The sequence below is a fragment of the Astatotilapia calliptera genome, chromosome 11 (genome assembly GCF_900246225.1).
Source record: "Astatotilapia calliptera chromosome 11, fAstCal1.2, whole genome shotgun sequence".
Lineage (NCBI taxonomy): Eukaryota > Metazoa > Chordata > Actinopteri > Cichliformes > Cichlidae > Astatotilapia > Astatotilapia calliptera.
In genome coordinates, this window is record NC_039312.1 from 6,406,505 (window position 1) to 6,414,312 (window position 7,808).

The 7,808-nt window shown below is 39.6% G+C and overlaps 1 pseudogene; it reads right to left on the reverse strand.

The window, feature by feature from the left end:
- Window positions 1-5,748: 5,748 nt before the first annotated feature.
- LOC113032042 (uncharacterized) lies at window positions 5,749-7,422 on the reverse strand (annotated as a pseudogene).
- Window positions 7,423-7,808: the final 386 nt, after the last annotated feature.

Here is a 7,808-nt window from a genome sequence, read left to right on the forward strand (position 1 = left end):
CAGGGGACCAGTTCCATGGCTATGTAGATATAGGCACTGGTGAAATTGACAACACACTTGCCACCCAGGCCTTGGTCCTCATGGTTGTGGCTGTTAATGAGTCATGGAAAATTCCCATTGCGTACTTCCTCATCGATGGTATGGATGGATCAGAGAAGGCCAATGTCATTCGGGAAAGCCTTAGCAGGCTTCATGAAGTTGGTGTTAAAGTTGTCTCCCTTACGTGTGATGCCACTACGAGTAACCTCGCCATGATAAGGGAACTTGGCGCAGAGTTAAATATTGACAACATGAAGCCCTACTTCTTTCATCCAGACAATCCCACACAAAAAGTGCATGTGATCCTGGATGCATGCCATATGCTAAAGCTTCTTCGTAATGCCTTTGCATCTTCAATGGAATTTGAGACAGAAGATGGGAGGAAGATTAAGTGGAAGTACTTTGAAGCCCTTAATAAAATCCAAGATGAAGAGGGTCTGTGACTAGGTAACAGGCTAAAAATGGCTGATTTACAGTGGAGAAAACAAAAAATGAAAGTCCACCTAGCAGCACAGCTCTTCAGTAGAAGTGTAGCGGATGCAATGGAGTTCTGTGAACAAGGCTTGAAATTGGAGGAGTTTAAAGGTTGTTCTGCAACTGTGGAGTTTGTGCACACTGTAGATGCAGCTTTTGATGTGCTCAACAGCCGTAATCCTCTTGGAAAAGGTTACAAAGCTCCAATTAAGCCATCAACTAAACACAGGGGTGAGACAATCTTGAAGGATGCAGAAACCTTGCTTCGTGGGTTGAAGGTCAAGCACTATGACAAGATGGTACCACTTCACACAACAAAAAAGAAGACTGCCATATATGGCTTCATTGCTAATGGCATAAGTGCACTTAACATTTATAATGAACTTGTTGAGAGGACCGATGCCCCATGCAGGTATCTTCTGACCTACAAACTGAGTCAGGACCACTTAGAGGTCTTCTTCTCTGCCATAAGAGCAAGAGGTGGGCACAATGACAATCTTAATGCCAGACAGTTCAGGGGAGCCTACAAACGTTTACTTGTTAGGCACCAAGTTAAAACGGGTACAGGCAATTGTTTACTTCGAGACAACACATACATTCTTGATTCAACATCTACAGCTGTAAATGTTGCCCGCAGAATGGAAGTGCACTTTGTGGAAGTAAATGACCCTGAAGATCACTTGATTCCTGACCTCCCAGATTTATGCAACCTGTCTGAATACAAAGAGGCAGTGATCAGCTACATCGCAGGATTTGTAGTAAAGAAGATCAAAGAGAAAATCACCTGCTTGTCTTGTTCACAGGCCTTGACAACCGAAGGTGCTGTGCATACTTTTATTAAGCAGAAAGACAGAGGTGGTTTCCAAAAACCTTCACCAGACATGGTTACTGTCTGTATCACAACAGAAAAATGCATTCAGAGGAAAATCAAAACCAATGGTGGTCAGCTACCCAGTGGACGTGGAGTCACAGCAACCATTGTCACCCAGGTTCTAGAAGAATGTGCTGAAAAAAACCTTTTCCCTCATCTTCAAAGCCATATGCTTGACACATGTGTTGAAGTCAACCACATTCATGTACTTGTGAAAATGGCCTCCACATGGTACTGCAAAGTCAGATTTAGTCACTTAGCAAGAAGAGAAAATGAAATGGCAAAAACGGGCAAGTTGGTTCGCAGACAGATGACCAAACTGATCCATTTTTATGGAGAGTAATGGGCGATACCTGATGCCTTTTAGGGCTGAATGATTTATTGACATTATTTCAGATTGTTCGAACATACATTGTATTTTAGATTAGAATTGAAATATATATAATATATAACTAAACATATGGTCAAAGAATATAACTAAATTTTGATTTAAATTACAATAAATCACTAGTTGTTCAGTCCTAGCTGTCGTTATCAGTTACTGCCAGTTATTCCTCTGCTGCCCATGGTTTACAGTCCGCATAAACAGGACTGAATCATCAGCAGAAGAAACAGAAAAAATGTCTCTTTCCACTGTTTGCTACTTTTGTAATTGCTGATATGAATTTGTGACAGGTCGGAGGCACGACACGACCACGACTCACCATTCAGTGGCATTTCCCTTTTACTCGCATTTGCTGTACACACACTCACAGCACAGCTTTCCAGCCAAACACATACCACCAACAACAACAAACACACAACAAGCCCTAGTTCATTCATATGGACATATGGAGGGGAGGATTGATGCACTGATTGACCTCAGGTGCGCCAGCCTCCCCCACAGCCACGGCACGGATTACGCCCCACAACAGGATAGTTTTATTGCACTTTTCTATAAATAACACCACAGTGTTTTCAATTTGAGATTTCACATTGTTCCTTAGAAGTGTTATTGTTTATTTCCTTATGGGAATTAAAAATGAGTTTGCATTCAGTATTTAAAATTCAAAATGTTAACATAAAATGTTATTGTTAATAAATTGTTATTGTTTAAAATTTTTTCTTGTATTGCTGATGTGTATGAAGTATATGTATATCTGTATCTTGTCCTGTCTTAGTTTGTCTTGTTTGCCAAGTGTGTCTTGTCCCGTGTTCCCACTCATGGCCTGCACCTTGTCATGGTGAGTGGGCTTTCAACTAAGATGGGCTGTCATTCTGTTGTCATATGTTGAAAATAAAGCAAAATGCTACTTTTTACTACTCAGATTAAATGTATTCATGTTTAAATACTGTGGATAATGTAATCTAAAGAAGTAGTCAGGGAGTGGTCCTTCTCAAATTTCCTTCATCCAAGTTTTTGTGCTTGTCTGTCTGCCTCTGTTCTAGGTTCACTGGACATTCAGATGAGATGCTTCTCGGACGAGACGTGAAACGTCTTCAAGACACTTAAAGAAGTCCACATGCTTTTCTTTCCAAGATGCTTAGACTACGATGACCTGGTGGACTGAGAAACTTCACAGACACACTAATTAATCCTTGCCAATTATCAGCTTAGTAGAATTGTGTAACAAAATGTGCTAAATGTCATACAATTAACAAGAAAGCAGAGAAAATAAGGACTTATGGTTTGAGGCATAAACTTCTTAACAAACTGATTTTAATTATTCTCTCCTCTGTCTGTGATTTTTTTAGGAGCCGTCTTCAGATTGAGACCTCAGTGGCAGTTAATGACATGATGGACATGCCATCTATTTGAAATACTGACTTTTTTTAAAAAAAATATATTTGGCATGCAGACTGTGGGGAGCCAGGATCAAACCACCAACCTTCCAATCAGAAGATGACCAGCTGTACTTCCTGAGCTACAGCCACCCCAAATTAACAATATAAGTCTTTCTTTAGTCATTAGAATAACAATGAATTTCAAAAATACAAAGGCTAAAACACCACATTATGTTTCTTAAGAGAAACATGCAACTGCATGGAACAGTAATATGTTGAGGACAACAGTCACTGTCTCAATATACATATAATTGGCTTCTCTTAAAATTGTTATCCTGCTAATGATAGAACTTACATGCAGCTTTTACTGTTATTTCACTTTCCTAGCATAAAGTGCCATGTATTTAAGTTCTAAACTTGTTAATCGTAGACTGCAGCTTCTCTTTTATTTTATGAAAGATGTAAATGGAATTTTCTTGCATGTTGTCTTTAACAGCATTCAATAAAACAGTGTAATGAAAAGCAATGGTGTTTCTAAACAGTCTGAAAATTTGCTGAATGTACAATGCAATATTAAATCGAAATCATGCATGTCAGAGATGATTTAAAAAATATTTATTACAAGAACATTCAGCAGTAACAAATTTAGAAGAGAATGACAGCAAAAGAAAGAACAAGGGGAATAATTGTGAAATCACTGAAAAGTGTGACGGCTCCTCTGGCATTTAAAGAAAAATTAACAAATGAGTTTAAAGGGGGGAAAAAAACAGCATAAAGAATATAATTCCTGATTCAGATTTTGCTGCCAAAATGTTAGTGGAAAGTCCAAAGCCAGCATCACCCTACTGGATTGGGTCTTTCAGACACAAGGCAATATTATTTAAAAAGACATCATTTCCCAAAGTGGTGAAATGAACTCCATCATGCAAAAACTGGTCAGGATTTCTATGCTTTATCTGTGGATGATGTACAATACAACCACAAACAGACAGAATAAAAGTAGTCATCACATTGTTTACAAATCGTCGAGCCTTGTCCACCTTCTTTGGATTAACACGCCTCCACTGGCATCGCTGGGTGATGACAGAGAAAATAATTTCCATCTGCGGGAACTGCTGGTGGAGATCACGCAAGTCCTGCTTGATTGCTGCCACAAGCCTGATGCTTTTGACATTGCCAAGGTGGGCAGAAGATGCTGACGTTGAGGTCTCCATTTTTGATTCCTGGTCTAACAGCAGAATAAAATAATTCAATATACATTTGCAAAAGCAGCGTTTCTAAGTATGAATTTGTTGTGATTACCTGTTTTAATGGGTCCTTCTCTTTCGGGAATATTTGCGTAGCGCAAGCAGCGGGAAAACGGACATGCTACGTAAAAATTAAGAGGGGGGGTGTACCGACGTATGTCTGTGGGTGGGAGTTCCATGCCACGGCTCCACCCGTAGTTACTAGGGGTGCAACGATACTCGTATCGATATTGAACCGTTCGATACAGTGCTTTCGGTTCGGTACGCATATGTATCAAACAATACAAAATTTTAAATTTATTTTATCAACTTTTCTTCTGACGATGCTGTCTGTGTTGAGAGCTCAGTGGATCTGCGTTCGACTACTCCGCCTAGGCTGCACTGTCGAGAGCAGATCCACTGAGCGCAGCGCAAGCTAGCACGACAGAAGCTAAGCTCATTGCAACATGGCAAATTGAACCTCCCCCACCCTCATTCAGATCTGGCCTTTGGAACTATTTTGGTCTTCATGTGAAGTATGACCCTGATGGTAAGCGCGTCATGGACAAAAGTAAAACAGTATGTCGGATGTACCACGCATTGCTCAATTACATTGGTCGGAACTACTGTGTTAGCGCAGTTTGCTCATTAACGTGTTGACGCCATCCAGCCCCACACACGGGGCGATCCACGGTAGCTCGTTAACGGAAATTTGCCGTGTTGTGGCGTTAACGTCATTTCAGATTAACGCTGACAGCACTAGTGGGAACACAACGAATATGACTGCACATTCACGCCGACATCATCCTAGTGCAAAGACAAGTGGAAGCAGACAAAAACAACAAGCACGCATGCTACAAACTTTACCCGAGTCATTTAGACAGCTGTTAGCACATGATTCTCCTTATGGGGACCTGACCTGATATGTTTAATATGCTGCTGAGAATATAGCCCAGAAGAAGCGTATAGTATAGCTTTTATTTTGGAAAGAGACATTTCTCTGTAATAAACTCTCTTTTCCAAAGATGAGTGATATAAATGACAAATTAAAAAAGCATGAACAAAATATTGAACCATGACACCAAAGTATCGAACCGAACCGTGAATTTTGTGTATCGTTGCACCCCTAGTAGTTACTACTGCGCAGACTCTGGCTCCAAATTTGCAAGATGGCAGTCTCCACAAGTGGGATATTTTGGCTTCATTTCTGCACAATGGTAGGAGGCGGTGTTGCGTCGTCCATCTTTTCTACAGTCAATGGTCCTGACCCGCCACAATATGAAACAGGCCATGGATTGTCTGTGGAGACACACAACAACACATTGTTCACTTAAATTATACAAGAAATTCACTATAAATGGCAACAACAGTTACCTAATTTGAAGTTTTCCACTCAAATTCAGTAAGCTGCTGGAGGAAAGTTGTGACATGAGGGTTAATGTGAACAACCTTTCACTTCACAGTGGTCCCAGTCCTTCTGCTTGTCCCAACCTTGGAGGTACATTTTGTTCCCTCTTCAGGGTTTATCCTTACAAAAAAACTTAAAGCATGCCACAATAAATAGTAACATACAGTAACATTGAGTTGTGATGTGAAAAAATGACCTACTTAGGGATCATTTCTTCATCATCTATCACAATTAGCTAACTGTTCAAACATACCTCTGAATTAGTTCCAATGCTGCACACGCTGACTCCTGGTATTAAGATAAGATAAGATAAGATAAGATAACCTTTATTAGTCCCACACGTGGGAAATTTGTTTTGTCACAGCAGGAAGTGGACAGTGCAAAAGTTATAACGCAAAAATTAGAATACAATAAGAATAAATACAGTACACAGCTGTCCAGGTTCAATACATAGAATGAACCAAAGAAGACTGACATTGCATCAGCAAAGGTGTTCTCTTTGTCCAGTTCAACAATTACACGCCCCTCTGCACTCACCATCCAGCAAGTGGCAGTCATTAAACTTTGTCCTTAAATGTATAGGGGCAACGTTGTCATTATGCAACATAAAATAATTTCAATACTTCACTTCTTCACACTGTCTAGATAAGCAAAAACCAAATAGCTATCTACAGTTAATTATTAATGGCCTTATGTAGTCCGTGTTAACATATCATAATTGTTCATAATTGGGAATTATTCTGCACATTAAACACACCTGACAAAGAATCAGCCCAATTAAATTACCGGAGTTCCATCAACTATATGGTTATTTTGGAGTTTATAGTTTGTGCTGCTATAAATCAGTATTGACTTCAGTATTTCTGCTGTAAGTGTAGCTGGACTACCATGTTGATCAGTAATATGTAATGTGAAATTTTGATATTGTTACTTTGCTGGATTCACTGAGACACATGTCCAACAACCTTGGTTTATAAAGGAAATTACAGAAATGTGAGCTAAATAAACAGAGACCGGATACCTGTCTCCACAAAAAGCTCCTGTGCCAAACAGAAATTGTAATATGGTCTAATCAGCTCTATTTCATAAATAACTTCTTACCAAGCATAATCAGCCTTGGGGTGATTGGCAGGTTGCTTTCTGCTTCAAAGGACATTCTGGTAGATGTTTCCTGCCAGATAAAGAACCAAGACATTTTATGTAGTGGAAAACAACAAAAAACAACAACAACAACAACAACAAAAAACACAGGACAGCAAGCAACAGCATTAAACCTATGAAAAAAGCTTACATCTGCTAAGACAAAGAGGGAGTCTTCGTTTTCTTTGTAATACTTCATCATGAGAAGCATGGCTGCTGTGCCAACATTGTTGTTGGTCAAAACATCCTCACTTTCTATCTGCTGGAGAAGTGTCCTTATACCAAGTTTCCATTTGAGCTTCTGGCTGGAGAAATAGTTAACAATCCTTCTGCCTTTGGTTTTGAGAGTCTGACTTAAGTGCTCACTGATATCAATACCTGTGAATTTGTAAACAAGAATGGTCACTGCTCCTGAATTTCAGCACTGAAAGTGAGGGACAACTGTTGATAAGCTGCCACTGAGAAATATATGTGAGGCACATAAAGTCATCCACATCTTTTTTTTTTTCTTTTTTTTTTGCCTGTCCCGTTTGGCTCTTTTGCCATCAGAATTGTTGTCTAAAGGCAAAGAAAGATGCCCAACGGATTTACTTTACCAAATTGACCATCCCAGCCTTGCCATAATGGTCCATTTGATTCACCTTTTATTGTTTATTTTATTTTCACTTACTGAACATGGGACAGACTTGACTGGGGGAAAGAAGGTGAGAAAGAAAGAGGGAAAGAGAAACAGCTGAGAAGAGGGACGGGGGAGAAGGGCAAAAACCAAAAACCAACAGAATGAGCAGAAAAAGAAAAAAAAGAAGAAAAAAAGAAAAAAAATGCATCTATCAATCACCTGGGTCACCTGCTGAGAAAGAAAAAAGAAAACAAGCAGAAGAGAACA